The sequence below is a fragment of the Podarcis gaigeae genome (assembly GCF_964106915.1).
Source record: "Podarcis gaigeae genome assembly, chromosome: 3".
Lineage (NCBI taxonomy): Eukaryota > Metazoa > Chordata > Lepidosauria > Squamata > Lacertidae > Podarcis > Podarcis gaigeae.
In genome coordinates, this window is record NC_139680.1 from 6,797,990 (window position 1) to 6,816,693 (window position 18,704).

An 18,704-nucleotide genomic window follows, 5' to 3' on the forward strand; every position below is an offset into this window, starting at 1 on the left:
CCTCCATTTGTTTTTATTTGAATTCCAATGAATTCTAAGGTACCAATGCCCAAGTTACTTGACTAGCCAGACTATTTGCAGAGTCAGTTTGGTTTGTATGAAGTTTATTAAGAATTGTTTTTGACAAAATTCAATGAGGTGGAATTTATTGACTTAATAATTATTCATTATTAATTGCGTTCCTGCATTATCTTCTGACAATGGTTGCTCCTGAAACAGAAAAAATCTTTTCTTTTCTCTTTCCTTTTTGAGTTTTGATTTCTTGATATATGTCACACACTGTGCAAATAGTTACCTCATGAGTACAAAATTGACACTTTTAAGAATGTGTTACATGAAAAGCTAAAAGTATGCAACTAAAGAAAAAAATGCTCAGCATTTTGTGGATACTTTTACTATCCACTTTGAACTGGTTTGCACATTACATTCAGCCGCTGTTTGTCATAAGTCATGGTTTAACTGTGAATGTTTCTTCACCTGCTGTAGAGGTCCCTTTGCGACTTCTTTCCCAACCCAGCATTCATGATTAAGCTGTGGTTTAAGGCATACAGTGGCTTCTCTTGACATGTAAACCAGGCAAGTGTCAAACAGGGGTGGCTAATGTGCTGCCCTATAGCTTATTGTTTCCAAAACTGTTTGGTATGGTGACCAGCTAGTTCAATTTTATTTGGTAGGATGACCCATTGGTTTTTTGTCACATGCATTTTAGGCCTTGGGCCTTCAGCAGTCATCCGTTTTGTGCATTTTAGTTAGTGAGTCGCAATAGCAACTCCTTCTATGAGCACCTTGTGGGTAACCATCGCTGGAACTGCTGCAAGCAATCAGAGATCAGTTCCCAGGTGTTAAAATGTAAGACAAGTGTCAATTCGGCATTATAATATAGCAAAAAAGTTGTATTCACCATAGCATTTAAGGATTACAAGCGATACTTGTTTGGGGTTTACTTGTAAAGCCCACTTGCACAGGTGTCATGACCACAGGTTCTAGCTATTTGGACTACAATTCCTTTTATGCCCCAGCCAGCATGGTCAATGTTCAGGGATGATGATGCAGGTACCACATTTCCTACCATGGATGTCAAATCCCATAAGAAATTTGTCTGACCCCTCTGTGTGACATCTTATTACATCTGTTCCATGGAATCTGCACTGGCTGCCGATATGTTACCAGAATAAATTCAAGGGGCTGAGATTAACCTCTAAAACTCTCAGTGACTATGTAATGATGTCTGTGCTAAGAAGAACTGTATTGTAAATTACAACTTACCTTTGATGGCTTCACTTTTTATATATTCTCCCCAACCCCTCACCCCAACTCTCCAACATACAGTAACCCAGACTAATTCAGGATGGTTCATCGGCATCCGATGAAAGGGCTGTGGTCTATGAATGTTTAAGTCGTAAAAGTTTTAGTCTTTGATCTGCTTCAGGACATTTTGTTACTGTTTAATTCAAACCTGTGGCTAACCTCCTCCTCCACATATGTTATCTGCCATCCAGGATCAAAGATGAAGCTAGTTTTTAGGAAGCAAGGCAGATAGTGGTTTTTAACATCTGAGGAAAGTCTACAAGAAGCATTGGCATTGCTAAAACAAGAGTTTATATACAATGGATCACCAACATTGTTTTTCTGGAAGTTGCAGCACACAGCTTCCATTGGCCACAGTCAGGGTGGACAACGATCAGGGATGATGGAAGTCATAGTCTACAAGTCTTGGTAGAGGGCACATGCCTCAGTAATCCATAGTTTACGCATTACAAAGTTGAGCATAAAACAAGATAGGGCTCAAGGTATACAAGCATTAGCAAGTCAGCACTTTCTTTGTGAAGTTTTGCCTGAGGGCCAATTCATAAATAATTACCTCAGCATCGCAACAGCCACCAAAATGATCAGTTCCATGCTGCTCTGGTAGCATTTTGAATCTGCTTTCCATACAATTCAACCAGATCACGTGCTACGTGATTGCCTCAGTGCCATACTTCTCAGAGCACTGGTGATACTGTTAGTCCACCAGACTATGATTTCAATAGCTATGACATCTACATGGAGCCTAAACCATGCAGTAGTGATACATGGTAGTGATACTACTTACATTTGAATCTACCTGTAACATTTTGAGAATGAAATTACTTATTTGTATTTATTTATTTGCTTATTTATTACAGTATTTCTGCTCTGCCCTCTCTTAAATATGAGGGCTGTATACAGCTATATAAAAACATCTTTAAAATATAGTAATTAAAGTATAAGGGTAGAACCTCAGAGATCAAAATTCAAATCCTCACTCAGCTATCAAGCTTACTGGGTGACCTTGGGCCAGTCACTCACGCTTTGCCTAATCGACCTCCCAGGGTTGTTGTGAGGATAAAAAAAATTAATAGGGAAGAGGAGAACTGTTTTTGCCTCCTGGAGCTCCATAGAGGGAAAGTGGGATATAAGTTAAGCAAGCAAGCAAGCAAACAAACAAACAAACAGTCATTAAGAGCAGTACAGTGGTACCTCAAGTTACATACGCTTCAGGTTACAGACTCCTCTAACCCAGAAATAGTACCTCAGGTTAAGAAATTTGCTTCAGGATGAGAACAGAAATCGTGCTCCGGCGGTACGGTGGCAGCAGGAGGCCCCATTAGCTAAAAATGGTGCTTCAGTTTCAAGTTAAGAATGGACCACCGGAACAAATTAAGTACTTAACCCGAGGTACCACTGTACAGCTATGGTAGGTGTATCTTAAATAACTGGCTAGGTCAGTCAACATGAAATCTTCGAGAGATGCCTGAAAGTCAAAGTGGTGATGTCTGCCGAATCTGTGCCAAAGTGTATGTGGTTAATTCATTTAATCATCACTCTCTGTTCTTGACATACAAACACCTCCTTTGGATTCTGGGGTTGAGCCTTAGATGAGTTTTTTTCTAAATTACAAGTAATGATATATGGAGTATGTGTGTAATCTTGTGTTTAAATTTAGCTGTCCATTAGTCATACGCACCCCATATTTTTAAAAACGTTGTGCATATTTAATAGTAGGTGCTTATGTGTGTGTTGGAAGGCAGAATGCATCTTTTGTAGTTTTCTCCACTCAATAGAGGGACGTGGGTGGCGCTGTGGGTTAAACCACAGAGCCTAGGGCTTGCCAATCAGAAGGTCAGCGGTTTGAATCCCCGCGACAGGGTGAGCTCCCGTTGCTCGGTCCCAGCTCCTCCCCACCTAGCAGTTCGAAAGCACATCAAAGTGCAAGTAGATAAATAGGTACCGCTCAGGCGGGAAGGTAAACGGCGTTTCCATGCATTGCTCTGGTACGCCAGAAGCGGCTTAGTCATGCTGGCCACATGACCCGGAAGCTGTCTGGGGACAAACACTGGCTCCCTTGGCCTATAGAGCGAGATGAGCACTTTACCTTTACCACTCAACAGCGCTTGTTAAGCCACAGCTACGAGGTAGTAAAGGTAAAGGTAAAGGTACCCCTGCCCGTACGGGCCAGTCTTGACAGACTCTGGGGTTGGTGCGCCCATCTCACTTAAGAGGCCAGGGGCCAGCGCTGTCCGGAGACACTTCCGGGTCACGTGGCCAGCGTGACATCGCTGCTCTGGCGAGCCAGAGCCGCACACGGAAACGCCGTTTACCTTCCCGCTGGTAAGCGGTCCCTATTTATCTACTTGCACCCGGAGGTGCTTTCGAACTGCTAGGTTGGCAGGTGCTGGGACCGAGCAGCGGGAGCGCACCCCGCCGCAGGGATTCGAACCGCCGACCTTTCGATCGGCAAGTCCTAGGTGCTGAGGCTTTAACCCACAGCGCCACCTGCGTCCCCTCAGCTACGAGGTAGGATCATGTTAAAACTGACAGTAATGAGAATGTTAGGATTTGTAGGAGTAACGTATAATTTTATTTATGTTTTCATAAATAGTAGTCTTAGCATTTTGGGGTAAACAATTGCATTATTCACATCAAAATAGCACCACAGTGGCTTTTAAATTACACCACCTGTCTGCATGAAAAGAATTTTTGGTACAGGAACATACAGACAGCTGCTGCCAATGTTTTTTTTCTTTGCAGAGAATACTGGCAAAGCGCTGGCTTTTGGCATAAAATATAAGCTGATCTGTTAGTTTTGTAGCTTTAGGGAGAAATTTTTTGCTTGTAAAATGACTATACTGTATTTGGTTTTGAATTTCACTGATTATAAAAACATCATCTTATGGTAAACAAGGCAAGCAGCTATGTACCAAGCAATATGAGACTTGCTCCTATCTTTTCCATTATTTGTAAGTTGTAATCTTATCCTATTAAAATTCAGATAGTAGGAATAAATCATCATCATCATTGAGATGGGGCATGTTAGGAGCTTAGGGTTCTGTCTTAAAGACTCAATAGCTCCTCAGTATCATGCATATTTGAATTTATAGGGAAAGCATGTGAGTGGGAGAGAGAGGGAGACAGAAAGATAGAAAAAACTATGATTGAGCAGAATAATATAGTGGATGTATGTAAATTTCCACTTTCCTGTCATGTACGTAATAATCTATTTCTTTTAAAACACTTTTTGGAGACTTGAAATATACACAAATTGTTATTATAGTTGCAACTTGCAAATTGTAGTCAAAATGTTTGGTTTTGTAGGACACAATTTGGCTTTAATAGCATTTGCTCACCACAACATATGACAGATGTTCGGATTTATTAGCACTAGTGCAACATATTATGAGCAGGAGGTTTGTAATCTTCCTAGACTGTTAACAAAACCATTGTGTTATTGGCCAATAAGATTTGTGCATCTGGCTGACGTAATGTTGCACTCCTGACAATGGTTTAAGTGATATATGTCTGCAGGGCGTAGATAGGGTTCTGGTTTTTGTGCTCCTGCTTTTATAGTATGAGCTGTTTGCAATTCTGAAAATGCATTAGGTCTCTAAAAGGGTTAAGGGATATAGTGCCGCAATTAAAAATACAGCTTGCCAATGAGCTATTTTGTGAGAGTGGTATAAATATAAGATCCGCTCGTCTGGCTCATTTGCAAGCTTTCTTTTTGACTTCTTTCACACAACTGGTGTTTTTGTGTTTAATTTAACAAGAAATGAGTAGTAAATGAAAGCTGCTGCCTGAAATCCCACTGTGAACGTGTTTTGCACTTGGCTCCCCAGTGAAAAGGCAATTTGTGAAATTATGTGATAGAGTAATTAGATGAAGCCTGGGCTTTTGATTGTTGCCATGCTTATGCGGTGAAGGTTTACTAGGGCAGGGATAGGGAGCAGAGGAAAAAAGCCTGATTATTATCCTGCCAAAGTTGGCTCAGGGTTCTTAATTTATTTGTAAACAGAATATTTAGTGACCGCATAGGAAGTAGCAGTAATCACCAGCTCATAAAGAAAGTACAGCAGAGCTTTGGATTTTTACAGAGTGCTCATGTAAAATTTAAGCTGGGAGGCTGAATGCCTGTTAATGTAATTAGGACCTAATTTACCACCCTTTGCACACAGATATATAGTAGTGGCTAGATATTATTCTCTATTTTTATACACATTATATATACCTCAGTGCAGCAGTTCACTGAATAGAACAGGTGTGAGCCCCCCTCAAAACATCCCCCCCTCCCAGTTTGAACCATAAATACACAACAATTTTTAAGGGGAGAATGCTTACCGAAAGGGGGAGAGGTGGGGTGGATTGGGGTGGAGAATGAATGAAAAGAATGTCTGCAAATGAGGCAGTAATGGACAGTTGGCCTTTATGTACTGATGGATTTCTCAATGGTTAAGTAAATTAAAGCAAATGCTAGAAAAATCAATAGGCTTGCAGAGTCTTGGTTGTGCCTCATAGACTTCAGGACAGAATGACAGATGTGGTGCATATGACCCATTTAAGTATTAATGCTTGGGAAATTGCTTCGGCGTGCAAGGTTATAGGCCTAGAAATATTGTTATATTAAATTACAGACAATAATATTTTTAAGTATATGTGCAATTTATATGTTTCACTTTAGTTGTTCTTATGTGCTACATTTGTCCTGGAAGATTAGTTGCTTAGTTGTGTCTGTGGAACAGTAAATCAAGTTTTAAAATGTTCGTGCTGTGAATTGTCTTCATATAAGCTGTAGTTGGAAGGCGCACGTGTTATACACAATCAGGGCGTACAGGGAATGTGCCAAAACTACATTTACTATATAATTGTATTTCAACCACAATAAATGTACTGTGCATTAGAGTCTTAACCAAGTGTCATGGAACCATGTTTGATGTGTAGCTGCAAAATTAGGGCAAGACATTGCATCAAGTTATTCTGTGTGGATTTCAAAGCAAATCATAATAATAAATAAATGGGGAGGAAACATGCTACATATGGCAGTTAAAATGTGAATTTTGCTGATCCCTACGGAAGTCCTAGGACTTACAGACAGTAGATAAACCTGTTCAAAATATATTACCTTAGACGGCAAATGAGGGGTCACATTATTGACTTCCCTGATATTAAAAAATAATGTCAGCATATAGAAAGTAGCACTCCACGTTGGGGAGAACAGTTGGCTGGAATTTTTCTTCCAGACATTTAGTCTTCTATATGCTTTTTTTCTGGTCTGAAGTCCAGACATACGTTTACCATCTCATTTTGTTGTATGAGGGTAGGGGTAGTACATTTCATATCTAGGTTACTTTGAATCACATTACCAAGGTATCAGTGATCACAGAATTAGGGACTGGTTCACATCAAACCCAGGATCAACACTTTCTTTTGTGCAACATGCCTGGTGTTGATCAGACTGTGTGTGAATACAGCAACGGTATTTCATTCAGTAACAAATTGTCATGATCGTGAAAACCTCTGCTGTCTGTATTCTGTGTACAGCCCAGCAGATCCTCATGCTTCTCTATATCCTATCCAGCCACATCTATGGGGGAAATCATCCTGAGCAAGGAAAATAAAAGTTTGCATAAGTTGCACTGGATGGTGCTAGAAGTAGTTAGTGCATACTTCTCACCTTGGTTGTTGATGAAGTCAGAATTTAATGTCAATTGTATTTTAATTAGTACTTTCTGTCAAGGTTTTAGTTGAGAGTCAATTTTTGACAGAAGTGGCAAAAAGGATATATGAAATAATTAATCTGCTGGTAATGAAATCAAATGCTAAATAGTAGTATAAATAGTAAATTGTCTATTGCATATATGAGTCTTTAGAAGATTTTGAATTAAAATTAAAAAAATGAATTGCCTCAAACAACAACATCCTCCAACTGGTAGCTCCTGTAAAATGATGAAATTGCAACAAGGGCAGATAATTATTTTGGGGTTCATTTAGAGTATATTTGTGTACAATATTCAGGTTGGATGAGAGAATCATCCTGAAAACTGTCAGGCCTAAACTATGTAATGTGAATCTGAGTGATGACAGAATCTTGTCATTTCCCACATGTACTTTCATTGCTATGGTGACAATAAACAGTGATGAAAGTTATCATGGAAGTTCCCTGTGCTGTAGCAGATAGCCCTTTGTATCTGAATAGCACCAAAATACCTAATAAATAGAAATAATAATTTTGGATACATGGGGCTATTTGCTTCTAACTTAGCTGCACTGTTAACACCTTTGCATCTGTTAGAAAATTACAGTATTGTGGTTATTTATGTGCTATTGTGTGTGTGTGTGTGTGTGTGTGTATAGTGTATCATAAAATAACTAAAAGGTGTTTGTTTACCAAACAGCATTTTTCTTATGTCTGTGACTTTTTCAGTGTGTTACGTTAGTTTGAATATTAAAGAGCTAGCCAGTTTTCATTTTGTTTTAGATACCACAAATGAGCAAGCGCATTAATCAGTGTTTAATTGACAACTGAACTCTTAAAATGCACATGTTTGGAGGAGCCTCACAGACTAGGTCATTTGTTTTTGTCCATACCATTAAGGTTCAAAGGTCATTGGGCATCCAGAAGCCATTAGCCAGTCACCGTTTTTTTTGCTGGGTTCCCATATTGTCAACTCGCTAGTCATCCATGGCAACACACACAAGACATTCTGTCAGTGACTAAGCAGGGAGTCTGTTTTAACTTTCAAATTTCCCATAAAGAGAGTAGATTTTTAAAAGATGCAATAGTACTAATTCTACATTTGAAACACAAGGCATGTTTTTCCATAGTCATCGAGGTTATACAAAACCATGATACATGTGAAAACAAGTTTTATTTTTTTTGGTCAGCTTTATATCTATATATAGCTTTGTGTTGTACGCCTTCCTTCCTTGCTGCTTTAACGTTTGCAGTTTCACAGCCTCTTGTTCAGTGGAGAGGCAAATGGCACTTCAGACAGAATGGTGTGTTGACTAAAATGTTCTGTGTTTTGTTCTCTCCTTCTCTCATTTTGGGCATTATATTTTCCCACAAAATTGATTGATATTATTTTCCTGTGCTGGTAGAGAACATTTGGCCATAATAAGCTTGTGCTTATTAGAAACAAAGGATAAATGACTTTAGCTGCTGAGTCAATCCACTCAGTTTACATCCCCCCATTCAACCCTAATGTGTCCCAGTCCCATCCCTCACAGTGAAAACATCATCAATTACTTGGCTGACAGGAGTCTGAGACTCTGTGTAAGTTGCTCCTTGGGGGTATTCATCTTGGACCAAAATCCACTGGCACTCAGCAACATTCATCACTTCCACCTACATAAAATGATTGGGTAAACGGTAGGGTGAATTATCAGAGGAAAAGAGTGGAAAAATTGATTTTGAATACATTCAAGCAAGTTACTTTGGCCTTGAATAAGAAAAGAAAAAAACCCAGGTGATTTACTAAGCTTCTATTTAGAAACTTCCATTGCAGTTTTAGAAAGTAAATAAACCGGCTTCTTTTCTAAGTGGCAATGAATTTCCGTTTTGATACAGCTGCAACATTTATCCAATTAATGGGTTAGAATCTTAGATAAATACATCCAAAACATTCTTAATCAACTAAAATGTGTCCCAATTGATCGGTTAGCAGCTTTCTTTTTACGTTTATTTGTAATACAAGTATTTATGCAAATTCTCTCCTGTGTAAGAGAAAAAGGAAAGCATCTTCTAAGAAGATGCCTGCTGCAATACATACATGTGTAATGTAAAAGCAAAATGTGCATTCTTTCCCTTAGAGACTCTTTTGTGTGTGTAAATTTATGCAGATTTAATCCATCAGTGAAATTATTAATTGACTAAAACACATTATCAGTGTAAGATATATTGACTAAAACACATTATTATCAATGTAAGCTATATTTAATTAGGGAGTCTTCCTGTTTCAATCTTAACAATTCTTTAGAACTGGGCTGTAGTTCTAGACCAGTGAGTGATTGTGTGTGTGTGTGTGTGTGTGTGTGTGTGTTCTTCAGCATTTGAAGTAGAAGTCTTTTATTTGAAAGGCAACAACTTTACTATGAATATGAGATGCTGTTATAATGTTATTTGCATTGATGCACATTGTATATTTAATAGAAAGAAGTTTTATCCTTTCTGGCAGAAAAGAAATATTTCCAGTGTGCCTTGAAAATTAAAGATTTGAGTAATTCGCCAATTACACTTCCGTAGACCAGTTGAAGTAAATATGGCTATGTAGCAAAATAAATAGGGAGTACATTATACCCAAAGGCTGAGAACATACATGGGAGGAGAGGTCCTATTTAAATCAATAGTGATTGCGCTTTGAATGAAGTTCTTAAACTGACCTTTTAGAAAACATTTTTATCCTTTTTACAATTGGTGGTTTTTGAAAAGAGAAGGTTTTTGTTTCTATAGAAACGGGTGGGAATTGAAGTAGGAAGAATGTATAGAGAGGCATGCACCTGGATTCTTTAAACATGTACTGTGGTTGGGTGATTGTCTAAACAAACAGCTTATGCGGAAGGCTTTATCTCAGAACTGGCGCATTATCCCACAGTTCTCTTTTCTCGCTGCTCCTCATTGCTAGTTGTATTAGAAGACTTGCAAGTGATAACTTCTGAAATGTTAGTTAAAGGCAGTAGTGCTATAGTAACAAAAATCACTGCATTTTGCAACCTCTGTGCATCAAAACTGTTCTGACACTAGCTTGATTTGAGAGACTTAAAGCATGTGTTGCCAGGCCTTTTGATCTAGGAACTAAATTTGCATTTGGTGTGGAGTTACCAGAATCAATAATTTTAATATTTGAAGAGCAGTAAAAGATGTCAGGTGTAATGCACTCAGGTATGTTTCTCAAATTATTGCTCTGCTAAAAATCTTTCCACTACACACACACACACACACACACACACACACACTTCAGCAATGTAAGTGATAATGTTTCACATGGACACATTTCTTTAGGTTTACTGGGCGGAGTTGAATTGATCTTGATGCAACACTAGAAGAAAAGGGTGCTCTTGTCGTTTTTATTTGATGGTAAATGATACACACCTGAGCATAGAAAATAAAAAATGTACTGCAAAATAATGGATGGTTTATAGCACTATAGGGTTGCATAATTGTGAGCCTGAACATAGTATTTTGAAAATGCTTCATGAGCTTGTAAAAGCTACTGGCATGCCAGCATTTGGGCAGGGGGGGGGGGGGAGGAAAGTCTTTGAGGTTCTTCAAACATCGATTAAAAATGAAATTAAAAAATGCCCCATTCAGTACTGCAAGGCAGTGTCATCACAATGTTGGAAAGCCAACTCACAGCTACTGGGTTATTGCGGGCATTGCTGCCCTTGTCCCTTGGATTACCGCTGTGCCACGTGCTCAGTTACACAATGCATAAAGGCGAGGGTTATTTCTAGGACAGATAATTGAACATTAATACTCGTTGACATTGTCGTAGGAATGATATGTCAACCTGACAGGGCCTATGTGCTTACATCTTCTGATTGGCTGTAGACGAAGGGTATGTTTGTCACATCAGACCTGAGGCCTCACTGCAGTAGAGCCAAAAATGATACAGCCATTAATCATCAGCTGCCATCTTGGGCTAAGATACCTTCTATGAAGCATTTATCATGTGCTGGTTTTTTGTTGTTGTTTTTTAATGTATAAAGAACCAAAATCCTGGCTTGCAAAAAATATATCATTTCAATCATTTATAGCACCATGGTATGAACAATGTATACTTTTTTTAAGGTACATGTTTCATACCATATTTTATGAAGATGGATGTCCTCTCCTGGAATTCCAGTGCCTAGATAGAAGTTATGCATTCCAGTGATTATGTATCAAGAAGGCATTGCTGAGGGCTGACATGCACAAAAAACCTAAAATAGAAGTTGCATTCTTGCAGTGAACTTTTTTTTTTTAATCAATTATCCAAACTGCCAGTCAGCTACTCCAGGGTAGGCCATTGTTTGCAAATGATAGTTATGTACTCTTCACAATCTTTCCTCTCAAAATTACACCAGCAGTTATTTTTAGTATAATTTCTAAAACATCTTTAATTACTAAATCCAGTACCACCTTATCAGATTTCTGCTGTTGCTCTTGCTGGAGACGTACCCTTCAGAGAAATGAAGAACAGCCTGGGAACAATTACAAAAGCCTCTGGCAAGTCTCCATATTACATACTTTAAACAGGACATTGGTAATTACACAGGTATAGGTTTGCCACTTTGCCCTGTAAAAATTTTGCCCTATAAAATTGTTTATATATGGGGCCCCAGAGAACATCCATTATCACATTTTGGTTAACATCACAGATTTTTAAAAAACAATAAAACCCAGTAGCACTGCAGTCATATAGGCTTTCCTCTGCAATATTCTGGTTTGTTCTTTGTTATTGAAATAACTCATGAAGCAGGGTGTGTGAGAGAGTGATTTTTATAAAATGCATATACACTGTCCATCAGTTGGCATCATCAAAATGATATAAGTTTCCATTTTTGTTTAATTGGAGCTATGCAAGGAACAAGCCCAAAAGTTCCTGGTCCTTTTTATTTTGAGACTTGTTAGTACAGATACTTTAGTCTGTAAATACATTCATTTAGGTCTTTGTAAATGAAAAGTGAAGTGCTATCCAAAAGAAAAAGGCAGCACAGGCCCCTTTTTCAGCCTAGTATTGACCAACTAAATTAATTGATTATGTGTTTTTATCTTCATGCATTTTTAATGGCCATCATATCATAAATGTGCTGAAAGCTACATTATGTCTAAATGCTTTCCCTTCAAAATCCATTGATTTGTCCCCTCTCTGTCTCTCTCTTTTAAATTGGAACTTGCCTGGGCTTATATGCCTTTTCTCCCTTACTGCAAGCCATTTGGGATAGGGTATACTTTTTTTGCCTTTTGTTTGCAGATTCTCCAGTTACCTTCCCCAAACTGTTGAAAAGACTGCCTGTATGTGCATGAGGTATAGCTTCTTTTGTCTTGTAAGTGCAGTGAAACAGCTTCAAATGAGATGACTATCAATGCATTTACTCAGAAATGATTCCGTTTCACTTTAGGAATGTGCTTCACATACCTCAAGGTGTCCCACTGAATACCAACCTCTATGGGGAGCTCTGCTAAATATAAAGGGGTGTGTTTGTGGGCTTAAATTTAATTTGTCTAAGCCAAATAGCAGAGAGCAGTGCACTGTGAAAAGTCCCAGTGAAGCATTCCAAGTAAATGAGGTGTTTGGGTCTATCCCTTAGAACTTCACAGCAAATTTTTATTTCTGGTGCCTTCAGCACCAAAGAAGTCCCGTAACTCATCCTTATTTTAAACTTGCATTCAGATTCCAAACACAAATTCCACGGAAGTCAATAGGACTTGCTTCCACATGTCTTTATGAAAACAGTGTTGAGTTGTCTAACATCAACATAAAGTTCAATGGGACTTAAATTTCTGCTTTAAGGGCACAACAGGGGTAGGGAATGTTTTCTAGCCCAAGGGCCACAGTCACATCTAGGCACCCTTCAGTGGGCCAGAAATGGGCATTGCCAGATGCAAAAGTGGGTGGAGCAACAAATGTAAATTTGAACCTTTGCGCAATAGAGTAGTTTCTACACACACACACACACACACACACCCTCTTTCTCCTCCATCCAGATAAGCAAAGAGACATCAGAGTTCAAGAACAAATTCCAGAGAGGCAAAAACACTCAAGGAGGGTGCAAGCAAGACTGGCGAGGGGTGTGGCTTGGGAAAAGAGGACGTGCTTTGGGCCAGATAGAGATGCTTGGAGGGCTGCATTTGGACCTTGAGCTTGAGGTTCCACTCTCCTGGAATATAGAATTGTAACCTCAGGGTTATAGCTACAGAGCGCTTTGAAAAATAATAATGCTAATGTATGTTTTAGCTATCTGGATGCAAGGCAACACTTATCCTACAACCCATCTTTTCACATACCAATTTTGTTGATCAAAATGAGTCAGCACAAGTTTGAAATATATATACTTTAAGTGTTGATCAGCTATTAGTTACATTAATTATTGGGCATTGTTCCACAGCAGTTAATATGAGGACTGGAAAACTGATGAAACTGCATGCGGATCTGGGAAAAGAATCCAGTTTCCCAGATGTTGGAGACCCTTGGACCAAAACTACACATGACTTTAAATGGGTTTTTAAAAAATTCTTAAAGGTGGGAGGAGAAATCACTGCTGCAATGGGTGGGAAGGGGGAGCTGAACCATTCTCTCCCCACTACTCCCTAATAATAGTAGCAGCTATTTTCCCCCATCCAAGTACTAACCAAACATGACCCTCCTTAGCTTCCGAGATCAGATGAGATCAGGTGTGTTCAGGGTAGTATGGCCATAGACAGCAGCAGCAATTTCTATTTTTAACGTATACATTAAAGGTAGTAACACATTTAACATTGTGTCTAGTTTGGCTCTCATCTGCAGTTCCTTGCAAAAAGGCCTAAGGAGTGCTCTAGGCATGACCACATCATTTCCCTTTCCTGCTACTGCCAGAGTAGTCACTGAATAAAGAAGCTGGAAAGTAACTCAGAGATCATCTAGTTCAACCTCCTGCCAGTGTAGGAAACACACTACTACAGAGTGCCTGATAAGTTGCCATCCAGCCTCTGTTTAAAAACCTCAACTTGCCAACTTATGATGCAGCCTGTTCCAGAGTCTGAACAGCTTTTACTAAAATGAAATTCTAATCAAATTATCCTAAATAATTTTTCTTCTGACCTACCAGGAGAATAATTCTGTCAAGAAAGAGGAACAAGTTTAGTCTGGTATGACTTCCTATTGAGAAACCAAGGTTGACTCTTCGCAATCACATCATTTCCCCCCTCTATGCTCACAGAAGGGCTGTTTAATTATTTGTTCTAAATAATAGTAATAATAATAATAATAGTTTTATTATTTATACCCCACCCATCTGACTGGGTTTCCCCAGCCACTCTGGGTGGCTTACAGCACATAAGAAATTGTGAAACATTGACATTAAAAAATTCCCAATACAGGGTTGCTTTCAGATGTTCTAAATCTTTCCACAGAGCCACACGTCCAGTGAGGGTCTCAAAAATCGCCACAGAAATCTGTCTGAAGTTATCTGTGTAAGGTTGTAAGTTTAGATAAGAGTTGGAATCTGAGCAGTAGGAGAAATGGCAAGGCGGCCAAAGACTATGGTTGAAGACTGTGGAGTGTGTGACGTACATGTGTGTGGCAACACACCATTGCTGTCATGGTGAGATCAAATGCGGGAGAAGCTTCCACTCTTTCTTGCACTGCAGTACAAAGACCTGCATTCCTCCCCGCCCTTCCTCCTTGCCTCACCCTTACTCTGGATGCTTCAAGTCCTTGGATTGCATAAAATGTACTAATTTCTAATGTGGATATTGCAGTAAAGTGATTTTTTCGAGGGGGTGCTGATACAACTCCTTGCCAAGGGCACAGGGACCCTAGGTTCACCTTTTGGCATATTGGTGTTCAGTTGACTGGTCAATATTTGTCTAGAACCCCCTTTCTTTGAAGGTGGGAACATTTCTCTGTCTCCAAGAATCTTTGAAAAAATCTAGACAGAAGCTCTGAGATTGCTTCTGTAAATTCATTTAGTGTCCTAGTATGCACTTTGTGAGACTCAGAAGACTTTTTAGAGTGTCTGGGTGTTCCCATACCATCACTTTACCTAACGTGGCTTATAACTCCCTGCCTTCATCATTTGGTCTACTTTTTTGCCAGGTCAAACACAATTACCCTTGTAGGAAAAGGCTGAGCCATAGCAGGAGTCTAGCAGTTATGTCTTCTGTCACGCCTTAACATTTCTCTATCCTCTATGCAGCAAACGTACCACTCCTTGTTCTTCATCTTGCTCTTTAAGAAACCAAACCCTGTTCGTTTTTCACATCTTGTGGGAGCTCTTGGGTTTATTCTGTGCTTTAGCCCTCCTGGCACTTTCCAAGCTCTGGCTGCTCTTCTGGCCTTGGTGGTTTATGCCTCCAACTTCGTATTTATGCTGCTTTAAATCTGAGTTCGAGACATGCTTGTTCCTCCACTCCAGCTTCTTTAAAGGTAAAGGGCCCCTGACTATTAGGTCCAGTCATGACCGACTCTGGGGTTGCGGTGCTCATCTCGCTTTATTGGCCAAGGGAGCCATGTGGCCAGCATGACTAAGCCGCTTCTGGCAAACCAGAGCAGCGCACGGAAACGCCATTTACCTTCCCGCCAGAGGGGCACCTATTTATCTACTTGCACTTTGACGTACTTTCGAACTGCTAGGTGGGCAGGAGCTTGGACCGAGCAACGGGAGCTCACCCCGTCACGGGGATTCGAACCACCAACCTTCTGATCGGCAAGTGCTAGGCTCTGTGGTTTAACCCACAGCGCCACCCGCGCCCCTCTACCTTCTTTAGGTGCCTCCAATTTTCTTTGCTCACTGGAATGGTTTGCAGTTTTGCTTTTCAGCATCTCACTTTAAAAAAATTCCTGCCCATCTTGAACTCCTTCCTCAAGTATTTCTGCCCATTGCTTCCAATAGTTCTTTAAAACTTGTTGAAATTATCTTTACTAAAGACCAGAGTGCATATCGAACTTAACCCAGCTTTCCCTTTCCTGAGTATCAAGACTCCCAGTTACAGCTCTTATTAAAAACGCGGTCTCCACTAAGAAAGAGAGGCACCTTTATTGAACTCTTTCAAAGAATACCATTATCATTATCAAGAAATAAGTTTAAGACCGTGAGAACAGACTAGTACTTCCCCAATTCAACTAACAAAAAACGCTTTTGGTTTGACATGGAATGCTTTCCATGTTCACTGAAGCACCAACATGCTGGGAGATTGCAGTTCTTATTTAAGTAATATTGATATGATATGGTATGGTATTCCATTCTGTGTTCCCACAGAATGGCTAGACGCAGGTGGTAGAAATCACTTTGTACAAACTACCATTTTTTCCCTTTTGCAGTTCCTTTGGCCTACATGCCTGTAAAGGGTACAGCAGTTCTTTGTGAAGCATCCGTCCCTGCTAGTATAATTTGGCCCTTGGAACTACTTCACAGATTTTGCAACAATGATATTAAAGCTGTAGTAAATACATAAAGTATGAAGGATAAACTTGTGTCTTTGGACTGAGAGCTAGGGTCTGTGGCCAATCAGAAGTACCAAGTGTGTGACCTCAAGCATTTAGGAAGTTTGTTTTGCTTTTACATATTTCCTGTAAGAAACACCAGAGTAATACTGGCATAGCTCTGGCAAACACAATTGTCCTGGCTCAAGTGTGAAGCGGCCTTTGATGTGAGTCAGTGAATCTCTGAAAACAGTGTGAATAAACATCAGGGGCTTGGGTACTGCTGATGATATGAAAATGAATTCCACAAGCATAATGTCCATTTGGAAGTTATTTGTATAGATAAATTGTTGGGCAGGGCGAAGCAGGAGTTTATACTGCATTCACCTTGCAATGAAAACAAGGTCCACTCTTTGGGGAAGATGCATTTTAATACAAGGTGCTTCCAGTCCTTGAGCATATCCTTCCTTTCACCTATGACTTTATTCCTCAAAAAAGGGTGTTTTAAAAAATAACTTTGCCGGATAAGAATAGGCTAATATTCTCCTGTAGGCTGTTGTCAGGGGGAGGGGGATTCATTAAAAAGTAGTTATTTCCATTATGCACCATTATTTTTCATCTTTATTGCTTATCTATAGTTTTCATTGCACTTTTAATGGCATGCTTGGTCAGAAAAGGTGAGGAAGAATGTGAGTACACTTGGCTCCTGTTAGTGCCTACTAGCTGTGCTTGAATCCTTGTCCCCATAGATTTTAATGTCCCTGCAGACTGCTGGCAGCCTGCTTCCAGCTGTGGCAGGCATGATGCAGTGAATTGCTTTTGAATGTTCTTTACTCAAATAGGCAGTAATTACAAGCTTAAAGAGGTTTAGTGGTCCAGTAAACTACATAATCACCCCTGAATTAGCCTGGGCTCATCAGTTGCAGTCCAGCAAGCTCAAGACTGCTGTTTGTATGCAGTCTTTATCACATAGCAACCTGAGCAGCAGGTGTGGAACAGCAAGAATCCCCCATAAACACAACTGTCTACTGGGGACAATGATCTCTAATGAGATGAGGCTACACCATCACTGTAATTTAAGTGGGAAAATAAACGCCAGAGAATGTGTTCCAGCTCCAAGCAAGATTCCTTGGGCACAGTGGGAACAGGATTGCTGCTTTCTCTGTGATGGAAGATTCTGCGCCCCCCCCCCAAGTTGCTAGATATTTAACTCTCTCTTTTTCTTTTAAAATGATGTTTTATATATGTTACCCTTCATCAAAGAGAGGTGTGAATATTTAATTGTGGGCAGAGCAGTTGTACTGTTTGAGGGTTTGTAATGATGCCAGCAGACAAAAGTTTCAAAATAGCTCCTGAAATTCTTCAGCCTCTTCTGATTTTCCTAAAAAAAAATTGCATGCTCCTTCCTTCCTTCCTAACCCTTTTTATACGGTTACATTGCTAAACTTAGGAGCCCTTAAATCATTTTTCCTAGAATACAAATATGTCAGAATCAGAAAAAGTGTTTATTTATTAACATTTCAAATGGTGCCAGAATATTCCTCTGCCTATGGCACGTGGACCAGGAAGTGGGTACATGGCAAAAATCAGCTACCCCAATTTGCATAAAATGTCATAAAATGCACTTCCCTCCAAGGCAAAGCTTCTACTGTGGATACAGACCAATGTCCCCCTCCCCATGTGTATTTACTTTGCTTATTTACAATATTTATTAACCGCCTTTCATCAAAAGATTCCAGAGCAGTGTGAAAAAGTTTGTGTACAAACTAAATATAATTTAAACCAAACAATGAAACATAACAATATGCAATATGCAGTAAGACAAATACGAATTTAAACTGAAACAACTAAAGAGCAAAGCAGAGCAAGCAAAATCACCCAAAATGCCTGGTTAAATAGGAAAACCGTCACCTGGCACTGAAAAGTTGCCTTTTGAGGGAAGAAATTCCAGAATTCAGGGTGCTACTGGAGAAAATGCTGTCTCCATTGTAGCAGCGTAATGTATCTCCAGTGGTGTCTGATGCCCATTGGGACTAGTGGCTCAGAAGGTAGGAAGACCAACAGGAGCCAGAGCAGTGCTAGGCAGAGCCAACTAGTTCTGGTTGGTTCCCATCCTCATCCCTGTTGAGTTCATAGAGTCACAAAATCTTAGAATTGTAGAGTTGGAAGGGACCATGAGGGTCATCTAGTTGAACCCCCTGCAATGCAGGAATCTTTTGCCCGATTTGGGGCTCAAACGCATGACCCTGAGATTAAGAGTCTCATGCTCTACTGACTGAGCTATTCTAAGGAATACTTCTGAAATGA

General features: G+C 39.7%; 1 protein-coding gene and 1 long non-coding RNA gene across 7 annotated transcripts in view; both read left to right on the forward strand.

The window, feature by feature from the left end:
* The window catches only part of MEIS1 (Meis homeobox 1), a 154,479-nt gene that overhangs the window by 87,750 nt on the left and 48,025 nt on the right, over window positions 1-18,704 (forward strand). The window lies entirely within an intron of this gene.
* On the forward strand, window positions 448-8,529 carry LOC310840828. The gene is made up of 2 exons (XR_014562181.1): window positions 448-3,434; window positions 3,817-8,529. It is a non-coding gene; the product is annotated as an uncharacterized lncRNA (long non-coding RNA).